The sequence below is a fragment of the Diceros bicornis genome, chromosome X (genome assembly GCF_020826845.1).
Source record: "Diceros bicornis minor isolate mBicDic1 chromosome X, mDicBic1.mat.cur, whole genome shotgun sequence".
Lineage (NCBI taxonomy): Eukaryota > Metazoa > Chordata > Mammalia > Perissodactyla > Rhinocerotidae > Diceros > Diceros bicornis.
The window spans coordinates 42,031,595-42,041,467 of NC_080781.1; positions in this window are offsets into that span (position 1 = coordinate 42,031,595).

The following is a 9,873-nucleotide window of genomic DNA, read 5'->3' on the forward strand; positions in this document are numbered from 1 at the left end:
CAGACACCTCACACCCTGGTTCATACACCCGCACACAGATCAGAGACCTCCTATCATCAGACACACACTCACATACAGATCATGGAGCTCACATCCTGGGATGTGCACCGGCAACCAGAGAGAGACATCACAGCCTGGGACACTGTATTCATTTCCTATCACTCCTGTAACAAATCACTACAATCTTAGTGTTGTAAAACAACACAAACTTATTATCTAACATTTCTACAGGTCAGAAACCTGAAAATGAGTCTTACAGAGATAAAAGCAAGTTGTTGGCAGAGCTGCCTTCCTCCTGGAGGCTCCAAGAGAGAATCCACTTGCCCGCGTTTTCCAGTTTTAGAGGCTGCCTGCATTCCTTGGCTGGTGGCCCCTTCCTCCATCTTCAAAGCCAGCAGTTTCATCTTCAAATCTCTCTCTGGTCTCTCTTCTTTCTGTTTCAGTTGTCATTTTTGACTCTGCTTCCATCATTATATCATCTTCTCTGACAGCTTGCATTGTCACATCGTCATTTCTGACTCTTACCATCCTGCCTCCCACATGTAAGGACCTTAGTCATTACATTGGGTCCACCTGGATAATCCAGGATAGACTCCCAATCTCAAGGTACTTAACTTAACCACATCTGCAAAACCCCTTTTGCCAGAAAGTTAACATGGTCACCAAGTTCCAGGGATTGGAACATGGATATCATCGGGGGCCAGTATTCAGCTGAACAGAGACATACAAACACAGACCAGTACAGACAAGACATCCTGGGATATCCACCCACAAACCAATCAGGGAGCTCCTACCTCACATATACACCCACAAACAGATCAGGGACCTAACAGTCTGGGAAGAATAGCCATAAGGAAATCAGAGACTTCATGTCCTGGAATATACGACAAGCAGATCAGAGAACTTACATCCTTAACGAAACTCACGAACAGACATCACACACTGAAACATACAGGAATGAACAGAGAAGAGACCTCACACCATGAAACACAACCACAGAGAGGTCACAAACCTTACACTCTGGACATACACACCCTAAGAGACACAAGACCTCACATTCTATGCTATATACTGACAAGAAACCTCAAATCTGGGAAAATAACCCTCCTAGAAGATCACAGAACTCACAACCTGGTATGTACACCCACAAAAAGTAGATAAACACACATTCTGGGACATACACCCACAAATGATCAGAGACTTTACTTAAATTCTGGAAATTAGACTCACAATGAGATCAGAGACCCTACCTCCTGGGATATGTACCCTAAACAGATTAGAAATCTCACCCCTGAACAAACACACCCAAACAGATCAGAGACTTCACATCCTGGGACATACACCCACCAACAGCTCACACAACCTGGGACAAACACCCACAAACAGCTAGGGTCCGTACATCATGGGATGTATATGCACAGCCAGATCAGACCTCACACCCTTGACAAATACAATAAACAGAGCAGAGACTCCCATTCTGTGATATACACCCAGAAAGAGATTAGCAACCTCACAGCCTGAGACATGCACACACAATAGACCGGAGAACTCAAATCCTGCAGTATACACCACAAACAGCGCAGAGACTTCGCATACTGGGAAATACACTCAGAAACGAAGCTGAGCCCTCTCAAATTGGGACATACCACTCAAAAGATCAAACTGGGACATACCACTCAAAAGAGAAGAGAGGGCTCATATCCTGGGAATACACCTGCAAATAAAGAAGAGGCCTCACATCATAGGACATATACCCTCACACAGTGAGAGACCTCATGTCTGGAAATACACTGAGGAGTAGATGAGATACCTCACATTGTGGGACACACACCCTCGAAAAGATCAGAGACATCACATCATGGGACACATACTTGCAAACAGATCAGCAATGTCCAACTCTAGGAATTAAATCATAAACAGATAACCACAAACAGATCAAAGACCTTATGTTTTTTACATACACCCATGTAAGAGTCCTCACATACTGGGATATACAATTACAGTCACAGACCTCACATCCTGCAACACACGACAACTAAAAGGTCATAAACCTCACATCACAGTAAATAAACCCCAAACAGATCAGAGACCTCACACCATGGGACACAGACCGAAAAAGACCTCATGGAGCTCACATGCTAAGACATATACCCCAAAACAAGAGACCACACACCCAGGTTCCTACAACCACAAACATAGCAGAGAACTTACATTCTTGGCATATACCCATGAAAGACACCTCACACACAGATAATCACAGTGACACGCAGATCACAGACCTAATCATGGGGCTTACATGCACAAACAGACCTGTGTCATCACACTCTGGGACATACACTCATAAACATATCAGAGGTCTCCCATTCTGGTGAATATACCCACAAACAGATTGGAGACCTCACAACTGGGACATTCACGCACAAAGAGATCAGAGACCTTACATCCTGGGACATACTTGCAGAAACAACCCAGACACCTAAAATGCTAAGACATACAGCCACAGACACAACACACACATCACACCTGGGAATTATAACCATAAAGAGATGAAAGACCTCTTGATACAGCTGTGAAAAGATCAGAGACCTTACACACCGAGACTTATGTGGACAAACAGATCAGGGACTTCTTACTCTGGAATGTATGCTCAGAAACAGACCAGATACCTCATACCGTGGGAAATACACCCACAAACAGACCTTGACATACACAAGTGAAGACAGACTCAGACACTAGTATACAGTAACAAACGGGTCAGAGACCTCACATCCTGAGAAATATACCACCCAACAGATCAGAGACCTCACACCTTGGGATATATACCAACAAAGAGCTCAGAGACTTCACACCATGGGACATACACACTCAAAGAGATCAGAGACCTACATCCTAGGTCATATAGTCACAAACATACTTCACATACATTATGTGAAATCCTCCCTGAGACATACAAACACAAAAGTATCAGAGAGCTCATACCCTTGACGTACACCCACGAACAGAGACCTCACATCCTGGGACAAATACAGGGATAGGCAGATCTGAGATCTCACATTCTGGGATATATACCCACAAATAGTTTTGGGAACTTATATCCTGGGAACTATACCCACAAACATTTTAGGGACCTCCCAGCCAGAGACATACACCCACAAATATAGCAGAGATCTCACACTCTGGGACATACACCCTCAGACAGAATAGTCCTCATATCCTGCAAAAACACACACTCAACAAATGGATCAGAGTATAATGCCCCCAGAAAACACAAGCAAAAAAGCTCAGAAATATAACAAACATGGAAACACACCCACAAAGAGCTCAGAGACCTCATACCTTAGGACATATACCCACAAACAGATCAGAGAGCTCACACATTTGCACATATACCCACAAACAGATCAGAGATCTAACATCTAGGGACACAGAGCCAAAAACAGATCAGAGACCTCATACCCTTGACATATACTCAGGAAGAGAGACCTCACATCCTGGGACACACAACGACAAACAGATCAGAGACCTCATACCCTGGGACATATGCTCACGAGCAGATCAGAAACCCTACACCATACACACCCAAATAGATCAGGTAACTAACATCCTGGAATATATACCCACAAACAAATCAGAAATCTCTCATCCTGGGAAACACACATCCAAACAGATTAGAGACTTCATAGTCTTGGACACACACACTCAAAGAGCTCAGATACCTCACACCCTGGTACATACACCCATGAACAGAGACCTCATACACTGCAACATGCAGCCACAAGCATGTCAGAGACCCCACATATTTGGGACAGACACCCACAAACAGTTCAGGAACCTTGCATCCTGGGACATACAGCCATAAACAGTTCAGAGAGCTGACACTCTGGGACACAGATTCACTCTGCCCTCAAAATCAAAAATATCAATATCTGGACATAGACTCTCAAACACTGCAAAGACTTCAGATCCAGGGACTCAGTGGCCCAAACTGCTCCAACACCTGTTGCCCTGGATGCAGATTCCAGTCATCTCAGTGACGTCTCTTCCTGGGACTTAAAAATCCATATACCTCAAAGAACAAACAAAACCTGTACACGGTCCTCCAAAGAGTTCCTGGCTGGGAAACCTGAGATATAGACTCCCAAACACCTCAATGACCTCACACCCAGAACACAGACTGCCAGAGAGCTCAGAGACTTCAAATCCTGAACCCAAATACAGTACAAAGTATCTTAGAGACACCATAGCCCAGGATTAAGGATCCCAAACAGTTAGGATCACATTCTGGACATGAACAGAAAAACAGCCCAGAATCTGCACACTTTGGGACATAGATCCCCAAATAGTTCAGAGATCTAAAAACCTAAAGAACCTAAAGAGATCTCAGACCTAAAAATGTGAAACAGAATGCCCAAAATACCCCAGGACAGATACAGGTCACAAAAAGCTCAGAAATCTCAAACCCTGGACAGAGACTCTCAAAGAGCTCAGAAACACCACATATTACCCCAAAATTTAGCAGCTTAAAACAACAGTAAACATTAATTATCTCACATAGTTTGGGGGAGTCAGAAATTCGGGAGAAGCTTCGCCATGTGGTTCTGGCTTTGGGTCTCTCAGGCTGCAGTCATCTGAAGGCTTGACTGGGGCCAGAAGCTCCATTTCCAAGTTGGATCACTCACGTGGCTGGTAAGATGCTGCTGGCTTTCAGCTGGGGTGCAGTTTTGTGGTACATGGATCTCTCCATGGGGCTGCTTGGGTGTCCTCACAACATGGTGGCTGGCTTCCACTAGAGCAAGTGATCCGAGAAAGAACAAGGCAGAAGCCAAAATGCCTTTTGAATTTCCCTCTAAGTAAGCACTGCTTTGCTGCATCCCACAAATTTGGTAAGTTTATTTTCATTTTCATTTAGTTCAAACTAGTTTTTTATTTCTCTTAAGGCTTCTTTGACTCACCGAGACCCCATACCCTCCCCCCAAGGCTTTCTCCAGAGCTCAGACCCTGCCTCTTGCATAAATATCCAAACCTGTCTCTCTTATACCCAGATTTACAGTTTTCACAAGAGGAACAACGTTTTTTCTCACTGTACATCCTTGCCTCGCGGTGGACAGCCTGTTATGTATGTTCTTGAGAGAACAGCTGAACTAAAATTATGGGTTTAGTAGAGATGGAGACAATTCCAGAAAGTGTGTACTGTTTCTTGAACCCAACATACATTTCTATTAAATGATATGTGCATGTTACTCCTATGTTCCAACTGAGACAGTCTCAGACCCACACTGGCCCCTGGCCAGGGATGCATTTACCTGGATTGCATCCCTTCCCCCAGCCCTGAATTCTTCTTTCAGAGGGGATGTGTGATTAGGGGGAAGGGGCTGAAATTAAGGGAGCGTAGGTGTGTAGATTACACATTGTCCTACTGACTCAGAGCAGTCTTATAAAACCACAGCAGGTCAAATTAAGGTTTAGAAAGATGAACAAAAAAGCCAGGCTCTCCTACCACCCAATAGGACTTGAGGGTTCCAGGCTCTGAAACAGGGTCTACTAGGCTCCAAAAACCACGTGTACTGGGTGTGAACCAGGCCTGAGGTGAGATGGACTCCAAGGTCCCTCTAAGCGACATCTGGAGAGACAGGGGTTTCCAATCCAGGGCTGGTGTCAGGAGACACAACAAATACCTCCCTACAACCTGATCTCTACAAATGGTGTCAAGGGTGACTCTGTGGGCTCCAGAACAAAGGGCAAGATAGAGGTCCTGAAGAAAGCAGGCCACCTATATATACTTCATGGTCTAGACAAGGAAGCCGGGGTTGCTGTGAGTCTGTGTGGAAGAATTCATAACCAATCACATGACTCCCACTTCTTACTGCCTTTCTGAACTGGCATATGGCCAGGGTGGGAGTTTGTGCCACAAATACCTCATGTCTGATTTTGTACATAATGAGGTCATTTATTTCTGATAGAGCACCCCAAAGAGCTCAATGCTTTCAAACACTGGGGTAGAGATCCTGAGACACAGACCCAAACGCCTCTCAGACAACACAAACCTCAGACATAAACTCCCAAACTACTCAAACACTTCGTACTCGAGTTGCCAGGGAACATTTGGCAATATCTAGGGACAGTTTGGGTTGTCACAGCTGGGAGGGGCGAGGTGCGACCCGCATCTAGTGGGTAGAGATCAAGGATGCTGTTTGTCAGCACCCTGTAGCCAAAGGCCCCCCAGGCACATCCCTGAAGTTGAACAAGCTGGGTTTATGATTCACTGCAGTGAGGGAGAAGGCACGCCATGGGGAACCGTGGGACCTCTCGGCAAGAGGGTGTTAGAAAGAACCATTACAGGATCTGGGCTTCAGCTGAGTGGTTTGGAGGAGGGTCTAAGAAAGTGGGGGCTCAGCTCACTCTAGATTGGATGCTGTCAGAAAGTGAGGCCAATTTTATGATTGGGTATCTCAATAAATCTTATCTACAGGGAGGGCAGACTAGAGTGAGGATAAAGCTGTAATTGGTAAAGAAGTAGCAGTCCCTCATTTTAACCGAGAGAGGGGTTGTTTGGTATCTTGTGGGTGGCATAGTGACCTTGTTTTTGTCTGTGCTTACACATTATAAAGTAGCTTTGCTTTGTCTCATTTTAGCATGGTCTCAGAGTAACCATGTCTGAGACTGGTATTCTGTGAGGTGGTTTATGTCTAATAAGAGAATAACACGGCCTAGCTGTGAGTGCCAGGACAGCTTCTGGATGCTGGGGCTGTTCCCTCTCCCTCGCTTTCTCCCTCCTTTCCTGTCTTTCTCATGTTAAACATCTGTTATGGGTTGAACTGTGTCTGTCCCCAAATTCATATGTTGAAGCTCTAACCCCTAAAACCTCAGAATGTGACCTTATTTGGAAATAGGGTCATTGCAGACGTAAGATGAAGTCATACCGAGGTAGGGTGGGTCCCTAATCCCATATGACTGGTGTCTTTATAAAAAGGGGAAATTCGGATACAGACACACACACACACAAAGATAATGCCATGTGAAGATGAACGCAGAGATCGGGGTGATGTAGCAGAAGCCAAGGAGTGTCAGACTGCCAGCAAACCACCAGAAGCTGGGCGAGAGGCCTGGAACAGATTCTCCTTCTCAGCCCTCAGAAGGAACCAACCCTGCTGACACCTTGATCTTGGACTTCTATCCTTCAGAACTGTGAGACAATAAATTTCTGTTGTTTGAGCTTCCTAGTTTGTATTACTTTTTTAAACATCAGCCCTAGCAAACTAATACAACATCCTACGATGCTCTCCATAGCAAAGAATTTTCTGGTCCAAAATGTCAATAATACTGGGGTTGAGAAACCCTGCCCTAGACACAGAACCCAAAAATACTTACTGACCTTCGAATCTTTGATAGAGACCAATAAAAACTGAAAGCACACACAGCTTTGGACATAGACCCTCAAAGTGCTCAGAGACCTCACACCCTGAACACAGAAGCCCAAACAGCTCAAAGAAGACCCGCCCTGAAGAGACCCCTAATAGGACAAAAATATCACTCTCTGGGACAGAGACCACTGAGAAGGTCAAAGACCTAGCATCCAGAAACATACACTAAATGCTCAAAGACATCACAGCATGGGACACAGAACCCAAGAGAGCTCTGGGTCCAAAGAGCTCAGATGTTTCCTCCTTGGACACAGATACCAAACAGGTGAACAACAGCTCATGAGCAATAGTATCATTCATTTCCTGGTTTTAAAATTGTACTGTGGTTATGTAAGTGCTTTACATTAGGGGAAGCTGGGCAAAGGGTATACAAGAACTCTCCGCACTATTTTTGCAATTGTTCTCTAAGTGTAAAATAATTTTAAAATATTTTTTTTTTAAAAAAGGGAAAAAGGTCAAAGGACTTAAAAGGAAATTTATAAAACTTAAATATATCTTGCCAACAAGCTCCAAAAACAATATTAAGCCCCTCCAGTAGTCAAAGAAATGCCAATAAAACAAAATAAAATTCAATTTTAAGAAAAAAACCTGTACATCTAGAGACCAAGACCCCCAAACAGCTTGGAGACTTCACACCCTGGGGCAGAGACCCACAAACATCTGGAAGACCTAAACCCCTGTGACACAGATCCCCAAAACAGCTAAGAGATATCATAGTCTGTTCATAGATGTCATACCCTGCACTGAGATTCCAAAACAAGTCCGAGACTTCACATCCTGGACACAGTCCTCCAAACCACACACAGCGTGTGATAACTACCTTATGATGGAGTTGACTGAGGTGAGAACCACTTTCCTCCTTTTTACCTGCACTCAAGGCGAGGCCAAACACCTCCCCTGCCTGATGCTTACAATCCCATCATTAAAAAGTTTACTCTTTTGAGTTGTCTTGCCCCCCTTCAAAATTCTCCTTTTAATTGCCACATACTCCTCAGTCCCAGAGCATGAAATCATGCATCTCTCTTTGGTCATTTATGGCCGACTGTCTGGCCCTACTCATCCCCACACACACCCCTCCACACGCCCCTAGTCAGGCCTGGTCCAGAGGGGGCAGGAAGCCTCCAAGTCATCCTCTCCAGGGGGAGGAGGTGATGGCTTGGAGGAGGATCATGAGATCGCCTTGAACCTTCTCTGCAGGACTCAGACCTACTGGTAGCCTGAAATACAGTTGTCAGGAACCCTGGAGGAGAATTTTTCTCAGTGCTGTTGCGAAGGGTGAATGGGTCCTGAAATCAATATAATGGGACGCAATAAGCATTGTTTTAAAAAGAGAAAGAATAGGTAGAAGAGAAGAGAAAAGATTACCCGACACATTCTGTGCCAGCCAATAATGCCAGCTTCTTTTACAGGTGCGCAAACTGAAGTTACTAGACGGGATTCGAACTTACAGTCTCCAGTAGCCAAAGACCTGCCTCTGCAACCCCGAACGCCAACCCAGGAGGCATAGCGCCTGCGTCGAACCAGCAGCCAATGGCAGCACGGAGCCGGAGGAGCCGGCTCGTAGCCTGTAAGTAATTCCGGAAAACCTCGCTACCCTGAAAGAGCTTGAGTAGGCCGTCTCACGGTGACCAATCAGAGCTCAGGACAGGACTTGATCCCGCCTTGCTCATCCCGGAGCCAATCTCCACTCTGCGACCGTCCACCCTACCCCACCTCCGCTGTCAATTCGAATCTGTAGAGCCAACCCGAGCTGGACCAGATGAAAGACCACGGCGATGGCGGTTTCCAGATAGATGGAGGCTTTAGGCCAAGCGTGGGGTTCCTCCCCGACGGCGCCGAGATCGGTCCGGGCTGTGCCATTCTCTCCTCTCTCTGGGGTGGGGGCAGATCCACGCGCGGGATGAGCCCTTTCGTCTCCCCACACATACAGTGGTTTCTTCCAAAATACATGATCCCCCCCACACCCGTGGTACTTCCCGGAGCAGACTGTTCCATCTCCGCGTCGCACAACGGTTTGTCCCGGAGCCGCACTGTCTCATCATTAACTCTTTATTCCCACCCCTCACGCTGTCCTTTTGTGTGCGCCCTAGGGAGGGCTGTTTCATGTCAACGTCCCAGGAGTCCTTCAACCTTCGGTTCACGCCAACACAACTAAATAAACTCTTTCATGTCTTCCTCCCCCTGCTCACGTTGCATCCCCGTCTCTGCCTCCCATGTCCCCCAGTGGATCGTCTCAGCCCCATATCCTGATGATCTTGTTGAGAGCGAGGCCAAGGCGTCCAACACCTTGCTGCAGAGCCCTGGCCCGTAAAAAGACATTCATTCCCACTGATGCCACTGATGGAAGTGTGCATTTGTGTGGCAGCATGGATCAAAATAAAAGATTGACACCTCTCCCCACTAGAATGTCAGTACCACCAGTGTGTGGATTTCTAGTTGCCCCCCGCGTCTC